Raw genomic sequence first — 16245 nt, forward strand, 5'->3', positions numbered from 1 at the left:
AGGGACCAAAGTAGTTCACTATTTGGATGAATTTTTGGTTATGTGCCCAGCGAACTCAGTAGAATGCAACACGGCCCTGGCAAAACTAGAAGAAATGGCCGCTCACTGGGGCATACCCCTAGCAAAAGAAAAAACGACCAAACCAGCCACCAACATAATTTTTCTGGGCATTGAAATTGACTGCACAAGGGCTATGCAGGATCCCCAAAACAAAAATCGCAGAACTCTTAGAGAAGACAGAAGCCCTGATAACTAAAGACAAGGGCACAGTCAAAGAAATTCAATCTTTAGCAGGCAGTCTCAATTTCGCTGCCAGAATCATCCCTCAAGGGAGGATATTTTCCAGAAGCCTGTAACTGAAAATCAAATCATTTACCAAACCCCACCTACACATCCGACTAGGCACAGAGGTAAAACAAGACCTAGAAATCTGGAGGAATTTCTTTGAAAATGTCAACGGGACCTCGCTTTGGCGAACACCTTTGAACGCATGGACAAAAAGAGTCCTTTTTACCCATGCAGCTGGGAGCAAGGGGTTTGGAGCCATACTAGACACAGAGTGGGTGGCAGGACACTGGCCCGACTCATGGCAATAGGCAGGGTGGACAAAAAACATTACCCTCCTAGAAATATTTCCCATTTGGCTAACATTGCACATTTGGGGCAGGCAACTCGCTAACACGGAACTCTTGGTGTGGTGCGACATCATGGCAGTCGTAGGCTCCATAAACAGAAGGTCTTCCAAATGCCTTTTAGTGCTAAAGTCCTACGAGCCATCACAGCGGTCCCTTTACAAGAAAACATTGTGATCAAAGCTAAGCACATTGCTGGGCCATATGATAACATTGCAGATGCCTTATCTCGCTTTCAGTGGCCAAGATTCTGGGAGCCAACGCCTCACGCCCAGGAACAGATGACGCCAATACCGGCGGAATGCTGGGAAATAATGGGAAATCAAAAATAATGGCATCAACGCCAGCGCCAGAGAGCTCTGGCCGGGATGCACAACATGAATCAGGCACCTCAAATACAGGCGCCAATAATATGACGGCATCAACGCCAGTGCCCGAGAGCCAAGGCCAGGATGTCCAACAAGAACCAGGCACCTCAAATACGGGTGCCAATAATATAACAGCATCAACGCCAGTGCCAGAGAGCCTACACCGGGATGTCCAATAAGAACCAGGCACCTCATGGTCGAGTGCAACACCCCCCTAGGTTTCCTCACGGAAATGGCAGGGAAAGCACTGGCAAGCACCACCGCAGTGCAGTACAAGCCACCAGGCGAAGGGAGAACCACGCTCCAGTCAACATGGATAGTCGGCCACTCTTTCATCTTCAGGACGGGGCGATGGGCAGAGGAGACCAAAGAAAGGCCACCGTTCACGAACACCATTTCATCATGGTGGGGCTACAGAGGCCTGCGGTGGGCGGAAATCCATGAAACATTAGCAGAACTGGTTGCATACAGGGACACGCCAGAATTTCTGATCATACACTTAGGTGGCAATGACCTAGTATCAGTGGGGAGGAGGCAGTTACTTGAGGACATGTGTGCCTCCCTTGCAGGCATTGCACACAATTGAAGAGGAACGGAAATATACTTTTCAGCCATCCTACCTAGGAAGAAATGGCAGGGGACCAACTGTTATAAATCTGTAGACATTTCCAGATGAAAAATCAACAGGGGGATAGAGAAATTCTGCACAACAAGAGGACTGGGCTTCATAAAGCACCGAGCCATTACACTGGGTGATACAGACCTTTTTTCACAAAGACGGCACCCACCTATAAACCAAGGGCATGGAACATTTCTTTCGAGAAATTACAGCAACTCCAGCCTCCAGGGGTTGTAAATAGGAGATACTTTTGGGGGAACAAAGCCAGTCGGCAACCTACCCACGTGTGGCGGCACGGGCCAGAGGGGGTAACCCCAAGACCAGGTGCCCAAAAGTATTGTGTATTATCTTATGATATGTGATTATTGTAACTGGCATAACCATATCTGTACAATAAAAACCCACTGCCTTTTATTGCCAACACTTGACAAACAATGTGTGAGACAAATTATTCTGGGCAAGGTTATGGTTTCGGCAAAGTACAATGATGCATTCATATGGGTTCAGCAGTTATGGGCAATGCTGAAGTGCCTCACAAAGCGAGGCAGGGTAACTGCTGTTACCATCAGCAGGCCTGCAGAGGGGCAGCACAACCTAACCCCCTCCTCTGCTCCTCTCCTCCCCCCTTGTCGAAGAGACACGCAGTCTGTCCAGCACAATGCTGAGGAAGGGTGAGGTGTGAGCAATCACCTCACCCTTCCTTCATCCATCTAGGTGCTAAGCACCTAAGGAAACCAACAGGCAGGCAGGGATCAGGTTCAAAGACCTGCCCCCCCCCCATGGGGCCAGACAGTCGGCTATCCGGCCGGGGGCTGACACGTAACAGCCCCCACTACTATACATATCAAAGACCCAGGGCTCCGCTGGGTCTTATAAATACAGAGCGGCTGCTCTGAGAAAACACAATTAGTTTGTGGACCCTGTACGGGCACACAAACACACAGGAGGTGCACTGTTGACTCAGTGCCTTCCAGACCTTTGCTTCTTTACCACAAAACCCTCCCACCCTACAAAAACAGGAGAAGAACAAAGGAAAAGAAGTACAGGACACTGTACGGTGTCCACAAGTCGTGGACATAAGAAGGCGGGCACAGGCCAGAGGGGGTAACCCCAAGACCCGGTGCCTAAAAGTATTGTGTATTATCTTATGATATGTGATTATTGTTATTGGCATAACAATATCTGTACAATAAAAACCTACAGCCTTTTATTGCCAACACTTGACAAACAATGTGTGAGACAAATTATTCTGGGTATGGCTTCGGCAAAGTACAATGATGCATGCATATGGGTTCAGCAGTTATGCACTATTAGCTAAGAATACTGATGACACCGGAAAGCGCGATTACGAGAAGTGTGAAATTTGCATAAAGGCCACATACCATAACAAAAATAGTGCACATAAATGCACAAGATGGCATTTTAGAGGACCAAAAGTACTTGCCTCAAGTCAGCAAACTGCACTGACGAGGAATCATACCTTAAAATGTGCTTCAGTGAAATTTGAAATCTACATGAAAGCTAAACAATGACAATTCCAAAGTAGTCGCACACTATAATGGAGTATAGTGAAGGGGAATGAGACCTGAAAGTGAGAGTCAGAAATGTGCATTAAAGGTGAGTCACATAATGTAACATTAACGGTGTTTGAAGATCTGTAACATGACATTTTAGCGTTCCAAAAAAGTAGTTGGTCACTATCGCCTAAGTATACTGATGAGGAATGATACCCCAAAAGTGTGATTTTGGCAAAAAAATAGCACATACCATCCCATAAGAAATACTACTACTAACTCGGAATGAAGTGACAACATCAGAAGCTGTCTCGCGTAGCTAATTCTGGACAGACGCCAATTTGCTAAAATCAACCCTGATAACTAAGATGGAAATCTTGATGCCTTCCGGCGAACTTTTGCGCTTTATACAACCAACAATAACAATAAGATGACATTTTAGAGGTGCAGAAGTGGTTGCTCGCCGTCAGTTAAGTATTCGGATGACGCATGACAGCTTCAAGTGTGAGTCAGGGACGTTGGAAATGTGCTAGTGTATTTATGACGCATGATAGCTTCAAGTGTGAGTCGGGGAAGTTCTAAATGTGCGTACACGTTAAGCAATGAAACGGTACTTAAAGCTCTCTATAATCACATTTTAGAGGTCACTATCAGCGAAGTATCCTGCGGACTGACACCTCAAAAGTGTCAAACCCACCTTACAGCAAAAAAGGCAGCACCTTCCCTTTCTGCGGCTCCAGGGCAAAGCCTGTGGCAGCAGTTTATTAACTGGAAGGAAGGCCAGTACAGGGAAATGGACCCGTAGTACCCTTTTAATTTGCCCCTTGCTGAGATTTCTCTGTAAGGGGATAGCGTGTGTGTGTGCAGTCAATAGGAGCACACGTGTGTGCAGATAGTAAGCGGCCCGGGAGCTGCGTGTGCAGTTCCTGCCTGCCTGACTGACAGGCCTGCGAGTGACTGAGGGGAAACCTGAGAGACGCACAGCCCTACCTGAAGAGGGCCCGAACCTCGGGTTTCACGCGATCACGTGGCGTCGGCAGCAGCTGTCCAGGCAATTGGACCGGAGCTCGAGCCCCGGTCACTGCAACCGCCGCTGGGCCGGGAACGGTCCTGAACTTTTAAAGCTGTTTCCCCTGGATTCTGAAATGGCGCTTTGAAGGTAAAAAGAATTCTTTAACCAGTCATGGGGTCCGTGGTAGTCAGAAAGAGCCCCGACGTCTCACCCACTGACAATTAAATGGAGGTTCTTACTCCACAGGCACTCCATAAGGCCGGGCCTGCTTGTATAATGTTTCATGTACGGGCTGTTCAATTGTAGTGTATTTCCGAGACCGCCGTTTTTTTTAAAAAAATACATTGGAAAGCAAAAACAAATAATGTTGCCAGTAATTTTCGTCTGAGCTAGAGGCATATCCGTGTCAGGTGCTTGTTGTTGCGTCATGCCTAATACTAGAGAACCGATGGAAGGTGCCAAGGACTGGGGTGAGGGGAGCAGGGCACTACGCAGGGAATGACTGATCCTGCATAGCTGGGGCTGCACTTTGTTGGAAGAATTAGAGAATGGAAATTGCGACTGGAGGTAGAGTGTATGTGAGTGGGTTGAGGGCCTGGTATTTGGGCGAAGTTAAAGAGGGAGGGGGGTGGTGTATGTGATGGAGAAGAGGATTCGGATGGGAAGGAAGTTGCGTAAAGGAGAGACCCACGCGAGTGAAACTGCGTGCAGGAGGGAGCAGGGAGAAATACAAAAAAATAGAACTGGAGGGAACTGGCTCAATAGTCCAATCACCTACTGTCGGATTTTGGTACTGCCATGTCTCTCTGAATGGAAGGTAAAATAAGAAAATGCACAGTAAAGGGAATTCGAGAAGTGGTGTGGGTGAATAACTGCGTGGTTGTGAAGGGGTATGCCAGTTGGTGGCCAGATAAGCGAGTGGAGTGAGCAAATGCCGTGGGAGCAAGGAAGGAGAGTTTTAGTGAGACCTTGCTTAGAGACGAGTTTTGGGGGAGGTAGAGAGAGTACGAGGGGAAGCTGGCATAGCGAGTGCACACTTGAAATGGCAGACTCGGATTCCAGGCTTCTCCTTTCCAGACTGCTCCTTCTGCAGCCTGGAGCCAACAGCATGACTTTAAAGTCAGACTCTCCGTCTCTCTGCTTACGGCCAGCCTCCCGCAGTGCTAAATATAAACTGCTGCCTATCCGAACGTCCAAAAAAGAGGTTACTTGGGGCTCACTGCCCACAATTTTGGAAAGATTCATGCCAGCGTCTAAACGAGGTTTTTGGCGGAGGTACTGCAAGTGTGAAGTTTAGCAAGAAACCAATAGGCGTGGTGTTCACTCGGGAATGTCATGAGCAGCAGCAATACCCTCTGTTGTGATAACACTGACGACTGTAACATATCCCTGACAGACGTTAAATCGGACTATGAGGCAACGAAGGTAGAAGGTTCAAGAAATCAGGGTCCTGCTAAGTTCACCGGAAGAGGAAGAGCAATAGCCTATCAAACTTTCCTGGCAGAAGGATGCTTCCTACCCGGGCTCCTGCCAAATATGTAACCGGAAGGTTTGGTGTGTTGCCACACTCACCGACAGATTGATGGACAATGGACCCACTGGCAGGAGAATAGACCCTTCAAGGCTCATTGGCAGACAAATGCGTCTCACCAAGATCACTGGAAAAAGATTGCGTGTTTTAGCTCCTCTGGCAGAAGGCTGGTTCCTGACAACGTTACATACAGAACAAGCATGGACAACGCCAACAGTTTGGGCTTTTATGTAGGCATGGGATAGGCATTTGCCAGGAACTGCCTTAATGGCACTAACTGGCCTTTAATGGCAGCAGCTGCAAAACAGTGTGAGTGCATATACACAAGCCAAAACTGCTGGCTTGCCAATGTTTGTTTTTAACAGGACTTTAGCACAAGGATGCACATACACCTTTTTAAATCATGTAACTGAAGGCACTCTTGGTTAAGACATGTTTACTACACAAGTAACACATTTACAGCTCCAATTGAGCCACTAACTCTCAGCAGACTGCATTGAGAGAAAAAAACGGTCAGGCCCTTACAGCACACATTTTGATTTTACTGCTTGATAAAGCTAGCTCAAGGAGATCACAGGAGGATGTAATTTGGACTGGAAATGGCAGGAAGTTTGTGTAAATGGCCATATGGATTAGCATGGCCATTGGAATTCAGTTGGTGGATAAATAACTAAACACCCCCAAGCTGTGTGTCCCTCCTCATCGCCCTCTTGGCTTACTTGAATGGAATCGTTTTGGCTTATAAACCTAATAGTCAAAATTTAAAATGAATGCTGTCCAGACAATTGGCAGAAGGCAAGGGCCCCCAGTACCCACTAGCTGAGTTCACCTGGTTCATTTGCAGAATGCTATATATTGCCAGATTCACTTGGGAAGGATAGGGATCGAAGGATGTTTTGGAACAAGAATGTGTCATACCAAGTGAGATCACAGCAGAATGAGAGTTGTCAGGTCAACTGGCAGAAGTGAGACTCTTGTCTGGCTCATATAGCCAGAAGAATGACCTTTGCTCAGCATGTTCATTTAAGGACAACTAGCCAGATCTACCTTCAGAAGTGTCTACCTTGCCACGTTCATTGACGCAAGCAAAGGTCTCGCCTACTGACGGCTGGCTCTCACTAGGTCGCTAACAGAAGGATGGGTATCTCCAGTCTTACTGGCAGAAGCATGGATCCTGCCAAGCTTGTAGGCAGAATAGATGCTACAAGGTTCATTGGTAGAGAGATGGGTCGTGTAAGATGTACTGGCAAAAATATGCTTTGTCAGTATCGCCAAGTTTACGGTCTGAACGATAGTTTAGCCTTCCTCCGCTTCACTTGCCATGCTTTGTTGAGGGTTTGGAGCCACCTATGTTTACTAACAGAAGGATCGGTTACAAAAAGTGCATGGTTAGAATGCATTTCCTTAAGTTCACTGACCTGAGGCTGGGTCTACCAGGAATGAGCCTCAAAGATCACCAACAGAAGGATGGGTCTCAGATTCAAAAGCAAATGGATGGGTCGTACAAGTTCGATGCGTCTCTGAGTTCTCTTGCAAAAGAATGGGTGTGGGCAGGGCCATTAGCAGAACGATGTGTCTGAACAGGTTTGTTAGCAGAACGATGCGGGTCTATGCCCTGGGTATCGCTCTGATTTCAACTGAAAAGATTGGCATTGGTGCCGAACAACAGTGCTCCCGATAAACACTTTTGAACAGGAGTGAGATGGTCATGGGTTTCTGTATCATTGTCTGGCAGTGCTAAACATTGTCATTTGCCGATTGCATTCTGATTTTGAAGTACGGTTATCTGCTTGTTTAATATAATACTAACATGTAGCACACCGTAATGGTTTTCTGGATACATGAGCCACAAACATTTCACAATGTACCTATTCTATTCGAGTTTCTAACCCTTCACAGATATTTTAAAGTCTCAGGTAATGCAAATGACAAAAACAAATTATGCAAACAAAAGTGTTTTGGTTTATTTTGCCCTTTATGGAGTTATTTGGCTCCCAAGGCCATGGCTAGTGGCCCCCAAAGAAACCTATTTTTGCGACATGTACAGTGGCAACGGCTGAAGACCATGGGGTCATTACGACCCTGGAGGTAGCCATGCCGCTACTTGTGGCATGGCTACCCCCATTCCGGGTTCCTGGAATGGGGAAATACTGGCCCATTCTGACCTTAGAGGGCCCGGTATTTCCCCATTCCAGGAACCCAGACCCTGTACATCCCCATTCCCATTCGAGCCCCCATAGGGCTCAATGGGAATGGGGAGGATGCAAACAACGGGCCCGTTAATGACAGGCCCGTTGTTTGCATCCTGGTCTGCTCGCAGGACCCTCTAAGGACACCTGGAGACCTCGTAATGAGGCGGTAGGGCGTTAACGGGGCCGGCAGCTCTACCGGACCCGTTAACCCCCTACTGCCTTCCGTGTAATGAGGCCCCATGACTCTTAGGACCTGAAGAAACTATAGTATAAAAAAACAGTGAAAAACCTTTAGTTAAGAGAGAGTTAAGGTGATCAGATTTAAGTTAAAAAGGTAAAAAAAAACCTTGAAATTCAGGGAATGTGGGAAGTGATGACCAGCTTAACTTGGCATCCCTCTGTTGCAAAGCCCATGAGCTCATACATATTGAAACGGAAGAGAGTCACAATGACGTATACAATTATATCATGAGGGACATTGACAGGGAAAGCCGAGTTAAGATGGTCATCATTTCCTACATCTGCAGAATTTCAAGGGTTTTGTTGCATTAAATTTGATCACCTTAACTCTCTCTTAACTAAAGTTTTTTCACTGAATATATATATATATCTATATATATATCCACCCTTCCATCACACTTGAGAGACACTAAATATTTTTGACAGAAAATCGATGACATCCCATGGGAGAACTTTATGCTAGCCAATGGACTTGGTCTCTCTTAATACATCTAAAAAACACGAGACTTGGAAAGAGCCTTGCAAATCTTTTTTGAACACCGATCCCTCAACTACCTCCAACACACAGAAATGGTCATTGACATGATTGATTTTTGTCTGATGAATAATGTATTTGTGTTTAACACAAATTTGCTCCCTCCTATGCCAATTTGACGATGTGATGGTGGTAGAAGTTTATTGTGTGGTCCAATGACAATGTTTTCTGTACTGATAAAATCATTCTCTGGCTACGTTTCACTGATGTTTGTCATTTGGAACAGTATTGAAATAGAATGGAGGCAATTTGTGGGTATCCTTAATGGCAACCAGTTGAATTTGCTGTTTACAGAATCCCATAGCTGAGACTCTAGTTTTTATTGATGTGTTAGTGAAACAAAGGGAAGGGAGGATTTATTACTGAGCTTCATAGAAAACCTACAATGTCAAATACACGTCTCCATGCTAAAAGTAATCATCCTCAGAGCTTAAAATGAAGCATCCTCTACAGGGAATTAATTAGATTACACAGACATTGCTCCACTCTTGCCTTTTGACAATGAGCGTAAGATTACAGCTATAGGGCTCAGACAGCAGGAGTATCCAAAACAAGTTATCGAATGGACATATATAAAAGCAGTTCTCAAAATAGAGATTCCTTTTTGACATTATCTAATTCTGAGTGGCAGGTGAGGAAACCAGACTTATTGTAACATTTGGTACATATACCAAACAGGTAAGACAGATTTTACATTAATACTGGCATATCCCCAAATTGGATACAAATCTTATGCCCATTTTGGAAGAACCTACCAATATGCTTTTCAGAAATCAGTCTCCATAAGGAATACCCTTGTTTCTAGCATCATGAAATGTGACAAGACCAATTTAGGTAGTAAATGGTTAGCAGAGTCAGGTACAGGTTTTTCAAGTATAAGGCCTGTCAATTTGCGAAAAATGTTCTGGGTCACACAGTAAAGTTTTGTTCTAAAATTACCTGTAACTCTGATTTTGTAGTCTATGTACTATTGTGTGCATGAGACAAATGATATGTGGGCAGCACCATTTGCAAATTGAATTTACACATTTTGCAACAAATAAGAGCCATTAAGAATGCAGACTTCTCTTATCCGATGGGCAAACATTTCCATGAGGTACATGAAGGCAGATGGTCAGGTTTCAGCTTTTTTGTTATACATAAAATTGAAACCCTACCTGGAGAAGGAGATCGGGAACTCTTACTCCGACAGCTAGTAACAAGATGCATTTTAAATTTCGAAACACAGAATCCTGTGGGACATAATGTGGATAAGGAATTACATATGTTTTTGGGCACTTTTATTTTATTTTGTGTCTTATCCATATTTTAACTTTATTAGTGAAACAGAGTTATTAAGGATGTAATTACTAGTTGAGAAAACTGGATTTGAAGTGGCATCCTATTGGGGGTAAACCTGTATAGTTGGGTATGTACACATTTTGTGTGACGGATGAGCCTTTTTTCTAGCATATTTTCCCTTTTTTTCTTTCTTTTAGTCTTCCTTACACATTTCTTCTTTTCACTATTTACACACTAGCTTTATCCAATGTGTTTTCCCCATGATTAGTGCTTTACTGAAAATCTATAATTAAAGGGTCTGGTTACTGTTGACTATCTATATACTTTTTAAGCATGATCATTACCCATATTACAATATACGTTAGTAATTTGAATAATCTAGAGTTTTGGAGATCATACAGATTCTTCCACTTGAGGATTCGACTGGTGAAGGTCGTTTTTCGCATGTGCTTTGTTTATTCATTTTATGGGGCAGACAATTTACATATTGGGTTTTTAATGTTTATCATCATGCATCAGCACTTTATCAACATAGGGAAGGGGATTATTTCTCTGATACATATTTACATATCTCATTAGTCGCTGTGTAATTGGGATCTCACAGATAGTGATGCACTATCATGTAAATATATGCTGTTTTCTACTCGTGTTTATGTGGGTTCTGCAGCATCAGAGATGTACGCTGTTCCTATGTATTTTGTGGTTTACACTATTTAATGCTGAGCATTAGCAGCTTTCAAATCAAGACTTCATGTAAAGTGACGCACTGGCACGTCAGTACAGGCTGAATTTTGTATGTTGCTTTTTCTTTGCGTTTTAAACATGTGGATTTTGAAACAGCATAGATTTTATGATACATATTTTTTGTATGTTGTTGTCATGTATTTTACGGATTACACAATTTTCTGGTGAGCATAGGTACTTTGAAAATCAAGATTCCATGTACAGTAATGCACTTGCACTTTAGTACATGCTGAATTCTGCATGTCTCTCTGAATATCATATTGTCCGGTTTAGTCCTGTGTGATCTGCGAACTGCAATGTGATATGTGTTTATTTTGATCTATTGTAGCATATGAAATAATTATGCTTTGTTGTGCTTAGTTTCATTATTTTTGCAACACAAATGTAAAGCTCTTGCAATTTATTTATTATGTAAGGCTTTTATAGCCTATTTACATAACAAAGTTATAACAGTTATTGTATTACTTTCTGGACTGTTAAGGTTTCCTTTGGGCACTATGCCGTATATCAACTTTATACATATAAATCATGAATTTGCTGTGTGTATATGTCTCTTACAAGCTGACTGACACAAATACATTTACAGGAATCAGTCCTTTTGAATTTAGTAAACATCGAAAATGGACTCTTAAGTATCCATGGCCATGGAGTGGTTTTAAAAGCTTCACAGGAGTGGGGCACTTTGGTATGTGAACAAGCAATACATTGGTTGCAAAACGCTTAATATGGCTTAATCCTTTGAACTGCCTGATTCAGAGAAAGAGGATTTTTCATAAATGGTTTTGCCATATCTCAGACTGTGCAGAACTGACTGGAGGATTGCTGGAGTGCGGTTTCGGTACCTTTGCTTATGTTTCAAAATATATATGTATATAGTGTGTATGTCTTCTTTTTTCTGCTGCAACTTTGTGTGTGTATATATATATATATATATATATATATATATATATATATATACACACACACATATACACACGCTTAGCAATGAAGTCCCCTATTATGTGTTAGGCGTTGAAGCTAAATAAAAGGCGATATATGAAATTCCTGTTATTAAAGACTTCCTCATTACGTGACCTTTTGTATTTAAACCATGTAGTATTCAGTCAGTGGAAATAATAGGATGTGGTTAATAGAACATGATGACAAGGTGAAATATCTCAAAACCAAGCACCTAACACAAGCATGAAATCCAAATATTTAATTATAAAGCTTATTGTCTCAGGGTCACCAACATATACTCTTCTTGTATTTTTTTTTTCAGTACAAAGGTATATGGAGCAAAAATTCAATAGAAAACATCTTAATACATCATGATAATGTGTATACCAGCAGGTCAAAGGGACAAGCTTGGGAGCTACAGTTACTCCAAATCTAGCGGATCTGTATGTGGCTGGCTTTGAGAATAGATTTTTGATGAACAGAACACATTTGATAAGAACATCATCATATGGCGTTGGTCCATTGATAACGTTTTTGTTCTCTGGAGAGGTGACCCGATTGTTTTGATATATATTTTTTTAAGATGGTTAAATGCCCTATATGTCAATTCGAGGTTCACTATATCACGTCTGGACACACAAATACCTTTTTGGATAGTTTCATTTCGTTTCATTCTTTATTGTTTTTGGTTTGTATCAAACCTTTACAATTACACAAAACATGTTCAAACCACAACTTAATGCTTACAGTTTCCAGATTTAAAATACATAAAATGATAAAAAGCTATACTTTAGCAACATATTGTCACTGATCTCACACATCTTTAAAAATCAAATCACTGCAATTATTAAGGACACAGACCCCCCCGCCCCCAATATATTTAGCTAAATGTTTCCTGTGTCAATACGTGCCAAATCATAAATAAATTAACCAAACAATAAAATATGTTGAGGCATCAGAGCTGGACAATGCAATAATAGATGCTGCAGAGCTTCCTTCTCATATCTTGATTTTTACAAAATCTGCAGAATGCAAAATGTCTTGGAAGCCTATTTCGTATGCATAACATTTTGTTAGTGGCTAACACATTAAATCTAAATTACATGTACAAATGACAGTACTTCCTATCAGGATGTTTCATCACATACTGTTACGGCTGGCCAGCTCTTTTCTGAATCTTGCATAAGCATGCGTACAGTTTATAATTCCTCAGTAAGTCGTCTGTGGCTATCCAGTCACATAGCAATACCCTTAATTTAACTTTATCGGGATTGTTAACCAGCATCTCCTTTGACATATCCAATTCCAGGGTTAGAGGGACAATTCTCTCCATATCATACAACCATACTCCTCAGGGATTGTAAGACCAACTAACGACGGATAACCACCAAAGGAACACACTTTGACAGATAATATAAACCATTCCTCCAGATCATAGCTTCAACATGATCTAACTCATCCATTAGCCACTCTGGAAGAACCTCTAATCCATAGATCATCTTTGGGACAACTTTCCCCATCTAGAATTTTAACACAGGCATTAGCAAACATTTCCCAAACTTAGAAATTCTTTTTTTCATCTGTACAGTTTGCAATTTCGCCTTTTTGCAAGGAAACTCTTGATAGTAGGTTTTACGTGGATGCGCCAATGTGGGGAGTCCTAGATAAGTAGCATTATCGGTCACTGTCAGCTTCTCACCCTTAATGAACCAATTGAAATGACATGTTTTCATTTTGTACATGACTTAATCACGTTGGTCTTAGTCGGGTTAATTTTTAGCATATTCTCTCCCATATATTTCCTAAAAGCCGTTAACAACCACTGTAAACCTATTGGAGTTTTGTCTAAAAGAATAAAATCATCAGCATATGCTAACCATGCCAATATAATTTCATCTATTTTTGGATTGATAAAAGCAGCCTTATCTAAAATCTCCCCTATGTCTGCTACATACACATTAAGAAGGCTGGGTGCCAAGACATACCCATGGTGTAAACCGGAACTTGTCTCTATAGGCCTCGACAATAGCCTTTATTATTTGGTCTCACCTGGATAGAGGTGTCCTGATGCAAATATAGTAAAATTTCTAATAAACCACAGGGCAACCCCCAGTTGTATAACTTCCCCCACAATACATTTCTATTGACCAAAATCGAAGGCAGTGGAGGTCTAAAGACACTGTATATATTGGATCTGCATTTTTGACCAACGCTAACTTTTGTATGCAGCTAATTAAAAAAACTTTGCAATCAATGCCTAAATTCAGTCTAAAACCAATTTGCAACTTAATTAAAAATCCATTGTACTCCATCCATTCTTTAAAATTACCTAAAATCAAGGCTGCAAATATTTTACTATCTGAGTCAATCAGAGTTATAGGACCATATTTCATCGGCAAATACATATTTCCTTTTTCATGGATAGAAATGGCATATGCATTTTTCCATGATGTTGCTGTTTTTTTTTTAATATAAGCATAAAGAGGCCCCATTATTCCATCATTGTCCTCCACATTCTCCCCTGTTCAGGTTTACTTAACACGGTCCTAGTTTCCCTAGTTGGTCTCTCCTTTTAACTTCACTCCTCAAAATAACAGGTAAGATTCCTCGCCCTGCTAACAGTTGTTTGTAAATGACAAATTCTGAATCGTTCCATACGGCCACTGCAAGTCCTCAGATGGTCGTCTTCGACTACTCTTAGTTGCAGGTTGGAGGATTAACTGATAACCATCTAGGATTGTACAGGACATCAGCCACACCTCCTGTAGTTTGAGCCCTCAAGAAAGTGCATAGGTGTAAATTACCAACAAGTTCGTTAAAAGCCCACACGTTCCATGACACGCATTTAAGATGTTGCTTCAGTTCATTCAACTGGGAAATTGATCTTTTAATGTTATAGCTAGCCACCTGCATTAATTCACATAGATAATATTCTTATCACATGTAGGCACCTGTCCCAAATCCTTTCCTTAAGGTCAGACATTTTGTCCCTCACCTCCTTTACCATCTTGTAATCTCTCATACCTTAAAACTTTCAAGGCATCTTGAGCCATATTTCTTTCCTCATCCCTGTTACAAAAATATGTTGAATCATACACTAGTTGATGAAAGCAATGAACTTCTTTTAAAAGAATCTCATGCACAATCCTGCACTTTTTTGGATATTCTAATTAGGAAACAGGCAGGCAAACTGATTACCTCTCTTTATAGAAAACCCACTGATAAGAACAACCTCTAACATTTTGAACGTTTTCACTAAGGAGCATTGAAAGAAAATGTACTTTAGGGGCATCAAACTGTAACTGTACAAATAGAAGTGAATTCGAAGAACAGGCAGAGAGCCTGCTGTCATGAACTTCAGATCACGCCCCTTTTGGACCTCCTGGTCCTTGTCTCAACGGGGCTTACATTCCATACTACTTCCAACATGGTCGTCCAGAGCTGTAGCCCTTGCTCGCTCCATGCGCTGAACGCGGTGTGATCTATTTATAGAGCGTGCCTTCCGCGGCTCCGCGCGTCTCAATGCTATTGCAGAGTAGCCCAGACGTGTGTTCGTAGCTCGCGGTATTGTTTCCTTGTCCCAGTGCTATTACCGACTCCTGTCCCTTTCCCCCTTCCTGGTTCCGAGCATTTCTAGCCTTTCCAGTCTCCCGGATTCCTGGACTCTGTGATCCCGGAACTAAACGCAACCTGGAACCAGACGAAACTCGAGCAGCGATGTTCAAAACCAGGGGGTTTTCGCAAGAAGGCAGCGATCGAAGTCCCCGCCAAACACCGGACCCAGGTGAGGAGGGAGGAACTCCTTGACAGTTTGAGACGCCACCCGATCGGACCTAAAAACGAGATGGAAGCCGCCATGCAGGACTTAATGCGACGCATTCAAGAACTATCAACCGAGGTTCAAAATCTTAAGGCGGAAAACGCTGCGCTCAAACAATTGGTCTTATCCCGGGATTCTGCTACAAAGGAGGGTGCCCTGTTGGGCGGTATTGTTGACAAGTATGATGGTTTGGCAAAATCACTCCGCGGATTCCTGGATTCATGCCTGGTCCACTTTACCTTCAAGCCCTATTATTTCTCGACTCCTAGGGCTAAGGTGGGTTTCATCATATCGCACCTTTCCGGAAACGCCTTAACTTGGGCAACACCCCTTGTTAACTCCGGCAATGCCCTCCTAGACGACTACGATGGGTTCATACAGGCCCTTAAAGGTATGTTTGACTGTCCAGAGCAGGTCTATACTGCCCAAGAACGCTTGCTGGACTTTCAACAGGGCTCCCAAGATATGCTCACTTATGTGACCAGATTTAAACAATTGGCCAAGGAAGCAGACTGGTCCTCTGAGGCTAGTTTTACCCTGTTCCGGAGAGGCCTAAACGAAGAATCAAGGATGAACTGGCCAGGGTGGCCAGACCAAATTAATTCCAAGCACTAATGGATCTGGCCTTGCAAATAGACTTTCGCATCCAGGAAAGGAAGGCTGAAAGAAAGAAATCCAAGGGAAACCCACCCAAGACGTCCTTTGAGAGCACAGCCAGAACGGACGCAAGCCCAAGTCCGGCCCCAGAACCTGAACCCATGCAAGTTGGAGCATTTTGTGGACCCATATCACCTCAAGAAAGATTGAGAAGGATCCAT

At 42.8% G+C, this 16245-nt stretch overlaps 1 protein-coding gene across 1 annotated transcript in view; it reads left to right on the forward strand.

Moving 5' to 3' along the window:
* The first annotated feature begins 4204 nt into the window (after positions 1-4204).
* Positions 4205-16245, forward strand: part of LOC138521307 (sodium channel protein type 4 subunit alpha-like) — a 3496387-nt gene continuing 3484346 nt past the window's right edge. The window contains exon 1 of the mRNA XM_069634046.1: positions 4205-4292. The gene's annotated coding sequence lies outside the window, so the exon portion shown is untranslated. The remainder of the gene's footprint in view (positions 4293-16245) is intronic.

The sequence above is a fragment of the Ambystoma mexicanum genome, chromosome 13, assembly GCF_040938575.1.
Source record: "Ambystoma mexicanum isolate Mex_15411 chromosome 13, UKY_AmexF1_1, whole genome shotgun sequence".
Lineage (NCBI taxonomy): Eukaryota > Metazoa > Chordata > Amphibia > Caudata > Ambystomatidae > Ambystoma > Ambystoma mexicanum.